Raw genomic sequence first — 11,093 nt, 5'->3', positions numbered from 1 at the left:
AGGGACCCCGTAAGAAACCCCAATCCGTGGCAAGTATTTTAGCATTTGGTTGCTATTGTAGGTCAAGTTGGACTTTTGGCAGTAAGAGTGGCTAGACACATATAATTAGTGACTGCACATGCAATTGGATACATACATCACCCCCCTTCCTCATTCCTCTTCCCTCTTCTTTGGGCCATCATTGTTATTCAGTTCGTAAACTCATTGGCCAGTGCTACTATAGCTAATAACCAAAGTCACTGAGGGTCAAATGTATGAGCTAGTTGGTCCACATAACTCCTAATGTTTCTTCAGTCACAGACACTCTGTAGTCTGACAGGTGTTAGCATACAAGGCAAGTACCTTCACCATTGTGCTTACTACCATCAGTCTGCCCACATATGCTGGACTCCCATGCCCATAACCTTCCCCTTCCCATTTCCAGTCTGCTAATCAACTGGTGGGATAAGGGAGATGGGCTAGACAGTGTGTAAAAAGAGCTTGATCCAAGCCAAACAACCTGAGATTTATCCAAAGTACCCACATAGTGGAAGAAGAGAGATACCTAAGTTGTTCTCTGATCTCCACGTGAATGTTGTAGAACATGTGCAGCCTTTCCCTTCCCCATAAAAATTGAACTAAGCAGGCAACCATCAGTTTAAGCCATTTATTAATGAGCTCATGTATAATCAGAAGAGCAATAGTCTCAATTGCAGGATTTTCCCTCACTATTGTCCTTCAGAGGTGACTCTGAGGTATAAGTGCCATAATATGTTTTTTAATTTATACCCACAAAGCAAGCCAACCTAGCTACAGACTATATTTAAGCTTTTTTAAATCAGTTGTACATTGGCAAACATTCCTTTTCTTTAGAGTTGTACATATGAACTAAGACATACACACACACACACACACACACACACACACACACACACACACACACACGGAACATAGAAAATAACACAAAAAAATCTTAACTCCCTGCTCAGACTTTATGTTCATTTCAACTGCATTTATATTTAGTCCCAGATTTACCACTTCTGGCTGTTGCATGTAGCATGAGGAGTTTGGCTCAGAAGGAACTTGGCTTATGCTCAGAATTTCTGGCCTTGTGATCAAGTTATGGGTCAAATATTGAGCTTTCCATCTCTTCCAGGGCTATCATAAGGCTAGGGTATTTTTTTGTTTTGTTTGTTTAAATTGTATAACACTGCTATGGAAGACATTGTTTTTCTCCAGACAGCAAGAGTTTCATTTATAATTTGGTCAATAAAGATCACGATTTCCAATTATACCTATGATTCTGATATAATACCATTGGTCCATCTATGTTGAAATCTAAACTTTAAGATATGTCTTAATTAGCATTTCTATTGCTGTGACAAAAATATCATGACCAAAAACCAAGTTGGGGAGTAAAGAGTTTATTTAGCTTACACTTGCAGATTATAATCCATCACTCAGGGTCAGGACCGGAACTCAAGCAGGGATGGAACCTGGAGGCAGGATCTGATGCAGAGGCCATGAAGTGTGCGGCTTACTGTCCTGGTTCCCATGGTTTGCTCAGCCTCCTTCCTTATAGAACCCAGGACCACCAGCCCAGGGATGGCACCATCTACAATGGGATGGGGCTATCCCACATTGATCACTAACTGAGAAAATGCCTTACAGCTGGATCTCATGGAGGTATTTCCTCAACAGAGGTTCCATCCTATTTGATGACACTAGCTTGTGTCAAGTTGACACACAAAACCAGCGATTACAGGTTAGTTGTTATTATAACCTCAATTAACACAGAAATATTTCTTCCTCTATAATTTAGTCAAAATTAGTAACCCTCCTTATATATAACTCAGAGCAAGATTCTGATGTGTGAAGTAGGCTACTTCCATAGCCCAGAGAGTTCTGTTAGAATATGTACTTCCTTGTGATGGGAAGTACAAATCAGTGATATGTTCTCTATGTTGGAAGATAATCCATCAATGACAGCCAATCCACTGCACTAGTGGCTACATACAGTACATGTTAAGCTGTATTAATATTCCCCAAAAGAACTCCCACATTAGATACAGCATCTGAAACTGGTGCTAGCTTTTGTTCTCAATAGTTCAGTTTCATTTTATGGATATCTCTTTTTCTCTAGAGCAAGAAAGGTGAACTTACTGAATATATCATGGAAATGGAGTTAGCACCCTGCATCTCCTTTGTGTTCAAGAGACTAATTTCTAACATTGTCTTCTAAATATGGTGATGTACTTGATAAATGAGTTAGTGTTGTATACAGTAGAAAGTATAAGTGGTCATTTTCGACTTCAATATAGTATTTTAGCACTAAAGCTATCGTAATTCCAATCACAGAATCAATCAAGAGTAAGGACATTCTAATGACTACAAAAACCTACCTGTTCTGATCATGAAATTTGACATTGTATAAATGGCCCTTGTACAGATACAATCCCCTTGTGACAATGAGCGCACTGTATTATGTCTGTTCGCAAGCCCCAAAGACCACCAAGGTGCAGGCTCTGATGCAGTCTTACTAGGGTCTTTATTTACAAGCTCAAGCTTGGGCCACATCACCATCTCTAACGCAGTAGAATGGGAGGGTGCAGCTCTGAGTATAATTTTAATTAGGCATTTATAGAGGCAAAAAGTGGGTAGGCTGGCACACATCTGATGATCTGATTGGGGGGCCATTACAGAATTTTATTTGTCCTTTAACGTAATTGACTGGTGCTGGGAGCCAAACCATAAACTTAATTTCTGCTTTCTGATTGATGGTTGTTAGGAAGTAAAGGGTCAGGGGGAGACTTGTAACCTGGAGGTACAGACTTGTTGGAGCAAAACCTGGAAACTGGTGCTAGATACAGGTTTTGTTGCAGGGGGTTGGGGGGTAACCTGGAAACTGGTGCTAGATGCAGGTTTTGTTGCAGGGGGTTGGGGGGTAACCTGGAAACTGGTGCTAGGTACCAGTCTGATAGTTAAGTAGAGTTCAGCCATAGGTCAGATTCTCTAAGATGGAGTCTGAAGCCAAAAGATCTAGTCTCTCAACTATAAGTTTTGTCTCATATTGTCTCTTATCAAAAGGAGCCCAAAACAGTGATTCAGACCCTAAGACATGGCCTGTAAGCAATGAGGCTTCCTGTGCCCTCTTTTATAGTATATATCACTTTGAGAGTAAATAGAGAAGATGAGAAGAAGAAGAATTACTGTATGAGCTTGCTGTTGTGCTGTATGTTCTTACTCCTGGATTCCTAAAAGGATGTTTACAAGTTTCAGGTGTGAAAACTGATTCCAAATTATGCAGAAATTATGTGATGTAGCACCGTTTTCTACTGAGATTCTGCTCTCCGAGTATACTTCTTTTCTTCTTGAAACAGAATGTCACCTATAGTAGCCCCAACTAGTCTGGAACTCATTCTACAGTCTAGACTGGATTCAAACTCATGGTAATGCTCCTGTCACTGCCTTCCAAGTACCAGGATACAGATATGAGTGACCACACTAGATGTTCTAGTTTCTTTTCTTTTGCTGTTATAAAACACTTTGACCAGAAGCAACTTAGAGGAGAAAAGCATTTTTCTGGCTCTTTCTTCCTAGTTATAGCCCATCACAGAGAGAAGTCAAGACACATCTAGCAGGAAGTTCAAGTGCCCAATAAAGAAAAGTCTCTTACTGGCTTTTTCTCTGGCATGCTCAGGTTCATGTTCAGCTAGCTTCTTTATAGAGACAAGGACTACTTGCCGAAGGAATGGTACCACTCACAGGTGGGCTAGGCATTCCTTTATTATTAGCAATCATGATACCATCAAAGACTCTCACTGATTGGTCTGTAAGAAAATTACTTCAATGAGAGGGTTCCTCACCACGAACCCTAAGGATAACGCTGACCCAAGAACTTTTCAGTGTTTCTTACATTCCTTCTTCAGCCCACACTTTCAGAATGAAAGCTGTATATGTCTTGAAGAACTATGTTCAGAAATCCCCAAGAGGGCTGTAATCTCACATAATATACTGCAATATATGTACCTGTCTAAGATTTGCTTATATCTATTACATTTAAAAAATCATTCTCATATTTTTATGTTACTTGCATGGTCTTCTTCAAGTGTATGAGATCAAGTATACAACCCTGTTAACATCATCTCTTGCCTAGTTGGTGGGTGATATGTCCTATATCCTGTGTTCTCTCCTTTGCTATAATTATTTCCCTAACTGGATAAACCTTTTCTCATGAAATGTTTTATTCTACTAATTATAACTGAAGACTCTAGAACCTTCTCCCAAACTTGCTCTTTTGCTTCCTATACCAAATAAATAAGGCTTGTAGCTGTTCCAAAGTATCTTCTCTGCATCCCTTACCATTGGTATTATGATTCAACCACTGTGTATTAGTTACTTTCTATTGCTATAGTAAAATACCACGGCAAAGGCAACGTATAGAAGACAGAATTTATTTGGGCTTACAGTTCCCAGAGTTAGAGTCTACAATGATGGAATGAAGACATGGTGGCTGAAGTAGCAGCTGACATCTTAAACTGCAAGGACAAAGAAAAGAAAAACATACTAGAAATGTCACAAGTCTTTAAACTATCCCAGAAAACAAACTTCTCCAGCAAAAGCCACATCTCCTAAACCTACCCAAACCAGCACCTCCAACTGAAGGCCATGTATATTCAAATCCTTGTGATTATGGGGATCATTTATCATTCAAACAACTACCCACGGTTGGTTGCTTTGTCTCATGGCAATTTGGGAAGATGAAGAGCACAGCTAGTCTTTAGCCTTCTTTTCAGGGGATATATATATATATATATATATATATATATATATATATTCATATTGATATGTATTTTAAAGACTAAATAAAAGTTAACTTTTACAACATTCTCCAAACTAAATTAACCCCTCTACTCTGTATACCAAGCACCTACTTAAAACAGAATAGCCTCAGTTGTCGTTGCAATGGTGGTCCTTTGTTCTTGGTTAGGCCAGGCTATCCATGAGAAAAGATCTTCCTCCTATTCACCTTTCAAGATTATCTAGGTCAAAAGTCACAGGGTAATCTAAGATCCTGCAATGGCCTCTCTCCCCTGGATTTCACCATGTGCTGCATGACACCCACTTTTAAGGGTTCTTTGCATGGCTACAGTAAATGTTCAGTGGTTAAGAACATTTGGTCTTCTCCAGAGGACTTGGATTCCTAGCAGCCACATGGTGCTTCCAAACATCTGTAACTCCAGTTTCAGGGTTTCTCATATTCTCTCCTGTTTTCCGTGGGCACCACACACACATGTGGTGCATACATATCCATGTAGGCAAGATGCCCATATACATTATGCATTGTGCCCTGGCCTTGAAAGTTAGTCCTCTCTCTTGTCTGCTAGGATGTAAATACACACACACACACACACACACACACACACACACACACACACACATATATACGTATGTATATATACACACATACACACACACACACACACACACACACACACACACACACATATTGGTTTTTCGAGACAGGGTTTCTCTGTATAGCTCTGGCTGTCCTGGAACTCACTCTGTAGACCAGGCTGGCCTCGAACTCAGAAATCTACCTGCCTCTGCGTCCCAAGTGCTGAGATTAAAGGCGTGCGCCACCACTGCCCAGCAGGATGTAAATAATTTGATGACAGGTAGTATGTTGATGCTGACTGCAGTACAGGGTTTAATGTGAATAAATCCTGAATCAATTGGTTGTGGGGAAAATATGTGCTCAGGTTACACACCTGTGGCATTTTCTCAAAGGAAGAGAAACCCTTCTTTGTCCTGACCCAAAATTGTAGGCCTTGACATGATGCCAGGTGATGTCCCATCTACCCTAAGTATACTTACACCAACAGGTGATACTGGCACATTTACTGTGTGAAAAAGGAACTCTAGTCTTACATTTGGGGATCCATGCTAGTGTTCTTTGTGTAAAAAGAAACTAAAAAGATGTTCATTACGCATTTAATAGCAAGTGAAAGCTTTTTACAATGCATTACCAGTTAGAAGCACCAGGTAAAACACGTCAACTAAGTAATTATCCCATGAATAAAAGATGATGGCCCAGCTTCGAAGGCAGCATGCTAATGGATTTTTAAACTGACAGGTAAAATTGCATATATTTATCATATACAATCAGATGTGTTAAAATATATATATATACAGTGTGAATTATAGCTATTATTCTATTGAATGCCAGATGCCTCTAGCTTAAGTAATTCATACAGAAGCATTTTGTTGCCAATGAAGTTGTGAACTTTAATATTTTTAAAGCTATTGTTTCCTTTTAGATTTCTCAAAGGTGAGAACATTTAATTCGGCAGAAATCTATATTTCACTGCATAATAGCCTTCATTTAGTACTATGGATTTTTTCAGGGTTTCACTGTCTTTCCTGTGATCTTAACGTTACTGATGGGGCCAGAATCAAGAGCACTGATTCTCAACAGTGGGTACTTTGGTTCTCAAGGGCCTTCCAGTAATACCTGCATTTTGGTTACCACATCTGGTGGGAAGGTGCATTTGGCATCTAAGGGGTGGAGACTGAAATGTTGCTAAATGTCTTGAAGAGCACAGGACAGACCCCACAACAGAGAATTAACCTTCCCAAATGCCAACAGTGCTAAGATGTAGACACTCTAATTTAAAACAATATGTATGGGGTTTGGGGTATCTACACGTGTATGCCTATGTATGTGCGGGCATGTGTTCGTATGCATGTAGAGGCCTAAAATCAACTGGTATCTTCCTCGTTCTCTCTCTACTTTATTTTGGTTTTGAAATTATAATTTCAGAATTTCTCCCCTCTCTTTCTTCTCTGAGTCCTCCCATGTATCTCTCCAACCTTTCCTTCAAATTCATCATCTTTTTTTTTTTTTCAGTAAGACAGGGTCTTTCACTGAATAAATTTGGCTAGACTGGCTGCCACCAAGCTTCAAGGATCTCTGTCTTTCCAACTCAAGGATTACAGGCACACCACAACACACTGCACTGCACCTCACCTCACCCCATCGCACCACACCTCACCCACCGCACCGCACCTCACCGCACCCATACTGCATTGCACCACACCGCCCCCACCGCACCACACCGCACCGTGATTGGCTCAGTATGTAGATGCTAGAAGCTGAACTCAGGTCCTAACACTTGTGCTGAGTGGCTTGACTGACTGAACTGACACGTCAGCCCACGCTTTGCTTATTTTGTGTTTGCTTTTGGTATTTTAGCCTCAATACTAAAGCAAAAGAAGTGCCTCCTTCAGCATCGACTACAGATTTATCTTTTCATAAACGAAAGGAAAAACTGATTTATGAAGCCGTGGGAGAAAGTGCCACCTGAAATATTTGCAGGAAACACTTTTTTGTGGACATAACAAACTATGCCATGAACTAATGTGGAACAGAAGCCACAGTGAAGCTTGCTTTGTTTTTGTTGTTGTTGTTTGTTTCTTTTGTTTTGCTTTGTTTTTTATGCTGACGGTATTTTCATCGTAAAGTTGTATTTGTTACCCCAGTGGAAAGTACATCCCATATTTTGAAGTTCCACACTTCCTCGGGGCTGGGTATGTTTTGAACAGTGTTTTTGTTCCTGCTTGAATCCTTTAAATGTACCCCATCCAAATGGTTCATATGAGAACCAGCTGCACTGTAATTCTTGCCGTGTTTACAGCCTTTTCATCTCTACTTGTACCTTTCATTCAGCGATGAGAGCTCTTAGTGTGACTCTACGCTTTCAGTGTGTTTGAAGTACACACATGCAGAAGGAGCACCTGCCTGCATGCTCTCTGATGAAATGACAACTCGCAGAGAACTCACCATTAGTCACCGTCCTAACAGTTATTCATGGTGGCTTTCAATAAAAGGATTATGTGTTGTTCTCCTAGTAGGAAGAGAGATTTCTTCTGAGAGATGCACAAAAAAGGATAAGTGGAGTCATTTGTTTCCATTATGTGTGTCATTGGCGGTGAATTTCCTCACTGTTTTATCTGTAAGATTTTAAAGAGGGAAAGAAAAGGAGACATAATCAAAAATTCATATCATGAGACTCAGCATATAGATAATTATAATTAAAGACAGTCTAAGTTAAGAAAACATCTTGTGATGTTGGAAAAACATTGTACTTTGCTTATATATTAGGAATTGTTTGGCATAATAAAAAAGTAAATGAGCTATTATATTTTTAATCTAATGAAAATAATAAAATAAATAATAATAGAAATAATAATGGCTGAATGTCATTTCTGTTTGTCACTCGATGAAAAATTCTTTGCCCACTCAGGTCAGAACTTTTATCACCCCTCAGAACAAGGGGTCCCAGAAGCAACCCAGTCCATGGCAGCTGAATAATAATCAAGCAACAAAACCAGATTCAATATGCTGTATTTATATATTTATGTAAATATGTAAAATAATAATAATCAAAGAAAAAGAGGCCATCAACTTAAGAGGGAGTGGTGGGATGTCAGAATGATTGAAGGGGGGAACTGATGTAATTAAACTGTAATTAAAACAAATGATTACATTTAAAAATAGTATTCATTTCCCTTAGGTTCTGCACATACTCTTTTGTAACATTTATTTTTATTATTTTTAGTGTGTGTGTATGTGTGTGTGTGTGTGCACATATGTGCAAGTGCCCATATAGATCACAAGAGGGCATCAGATTCCCCTAGAGCTGTCGTTTCAGGCAGTGAACCATTGGATGTAGGGGTGAGAGCAAAACCACAGCCCTCTGCACAGTAGTGCTCAACCTTGATTGCTGAGTCATCTCACCAGCCTTCCTGCGTGTGCTCTTTCTCTCTTGCTGACTGAGTGTGATGGTTTAAGTTTAGTTATTCAGAGGGTCCACTGTGGATGCATGGTATAAAGGTGATAGAAGTTAGGAAGCAATGTATGCAATATAACAAAAGGCCAAACAACTAGATAAAGAGAATAAACAGCTAAGTGAGAGATTTAAATAATTCCTGCTCAGATTGCATAGTTTGATTAATGTCTATATTCAATAACAACTTAATAGCAAGTGGACTGACTACCTTAGCAGACTAGCACCTGAGCTTGGACACACAAAGTATGAATGTGGATCTTAGTACTAGGAAGTTCTCATTGACATATGATCCTGTTAGAGTTGCTTGGAATACTAAATGAATAGTAAACATCTTGGAATTCTCCATTAATATTCTTCCTGAAGTCCTATTTTACTGTGGCTTTCAGGTGGTCACACAAACTAGCTTAGAATCTTACTTATCCTGAAAATGGGCTGTTGTTAATCCAATCCTAAAAGTAGACAAGTTAATCCACTGGATAAATTACCTTGACGATCTCAAATAATTTTTCATTTCCAATGTATTCTCATATAAAAATTAACATATATCTATTAATGCTGTCATAGGCATCTAATATTAAAAATAAAAAGAGAAAACATAGTTTGTCTTTCTTGCTCTTATGTTAATGATAAAATCTGAATTTTTTTTGAACATTTCAAGGTGAGGTATTTGATTAGAGAATTATAGTAAATGTACCACAAGGAAACCACAATAATTAATGATGGAGTCAGTTATCAGTTATATTCCTGTTGTTCTTACATTGGGGCAGATTTTAAGAATTTTACCAAGAAGAGTCATTACCCTCACTTTTAGAGTAAGTCTCAAGTTACATGCTGAACAGAACAACTAGGAAATGAAGGTCCATAACTACTGTCTCATTGCCTGAAACTTGGGACTGGTTTTAATGATTAATTAGCTCCAAATAAAAGAATATCTTTATAAGGGATACAGAGAGACAAACAGAAACTAGTTCTCTCACACCTATCTTCTGCTAACTTACTATTCTTTGATAATTGACTCAGTACAAATTGGCAGCCATCTAACACTTATCCAAGGCTAGGTTCAGGCATTTGATATTTGAAAAAGTCTGAACAATCTCTCAGATTCCTTATTATATGTGCTTGTAACATATATAATCTATAATCTTCAATCTATAATTATAATGTATAAGGTTATCTAATGAAACCACCAGAAAGTAAACAGTAAGTGATAGTACCTTTACTTTTGAAATTACTCCAGCGTGAGTTTACACATCTTTCAATCTGCACACCTAATGCATACTGATATAGAAAGGACATTTGTTATGCAGCTATTTCTTTATAACTTTTGCAGTTATCATGGGATCATCTTTCTCTGATTAACCTCTAAGCTGTTGACTCTTGCTAGCATTAGGTACTTTACTAGGTTTATCCCAAGAGTTGATACTAACTAAATCAACGAATGTCTTTCCTTCCCAGGCTAGACTAAAAATAGATATCATGTCCTTCACCTTTCCAAGAGTCTGCAGTCTTCTGGAGGGACTGTGAGACAGCTGCTCATCACTCTACTTCTATATCCTGGATTTAGAAGAAGGACATCCCACTATTCACTTTCCCCTGATGATTATTTCTCATAGTTCAGACTCACAGATATGAATCTATAACTATTTCCATAGTGAGAATGATAGCAGTTCACATGTTACATGTACATTTCAGTGAAATGGAGGAGAAATAGGAAAGAGTTGGGATAGAAAGGAGCCCGCACCAATGGTCCAGGACCATGTAATTACAAATGTCAACACATTTTTATATAGTCAGCTTACATGGATAAGCAAAAGGTTGAGAGAGAAGTCTTCAAGTCTGATTTAATCTGCCTCCTTTCTGTCATATTGTAGCTTACTAGATATAATTATAATCCCATGTGGAACATGAATCAACCTTCAGGCTATGCTCAGGCATGGTGGGAGTGGCATTTGCTGTTCTTGCAAACTCTATTGCAAAGGAAAAGGCAGAAAGGTAGACCTGCACTAGAGACTCTTCAATTTTTTCCTTAACCACACTATTTATTTCCACTATCATTAACCATGAAGCTGGGTTTTGAGTCCTGAGAGTGTTCCTTGCTTTTCACAGATTAATAGACACAGTGCAGAAATTGGAAACTTGCTAACATCTGTCTTGAGTTTCAGAGCAATAAACTATGGCTGGATTTCTATCTCATTCTTTTTAACTTTATATTTTTATATCATTTTCTATAAGTTGGATAAATGTCATATTTCCATTTTTCTG

At 38.6% G+C, this 11,093-nt stretch overlaps 1 long non-coding RNA gene across 1 annotated transcript; it reads right to left on the bottom strand.

Moving 5' to 3' along the window:
- Nucleotides 1–4,417: 4,417 nt before the first annotated feature.
- LOC116071437 lies at nucleotides 4,418–7,979 on the bottom strand. Its single transcript, XR_004110894.1, has 2 exons — nucleotides 7,823–7,979; nucleotides 4,418–4,517 (listed from the first exon to the last, which is right to left on the bottom strand). It is a non-coding gene; the product is annotated as an uncharacterized LOC116071437 (long non-coding RNA).
- Nucleotides 7,980–11,093: the final 3,114 nt, after the last annotated feature.

This window comes from Mastomys coucha, unplaced genomic scaffold (genome assembly GCF_008632895.1).
Source record: "Mastomys coucha isolate ucsf_1 unplaced genomic scaffold, UCSF_Mcou_1 pScaffold22, whole genome shotgun sequence".
Lineage (NCBI taxonomy): Eukaryota > Metazoa > Chordata > Mammalia > Rodentia > Muridae > Mastomys > Mastomys coucha.
Note: the sequence above shows the minus strand (reverse complement) of the source record. Positions and strands in the feature narration are given on the sequence as shown.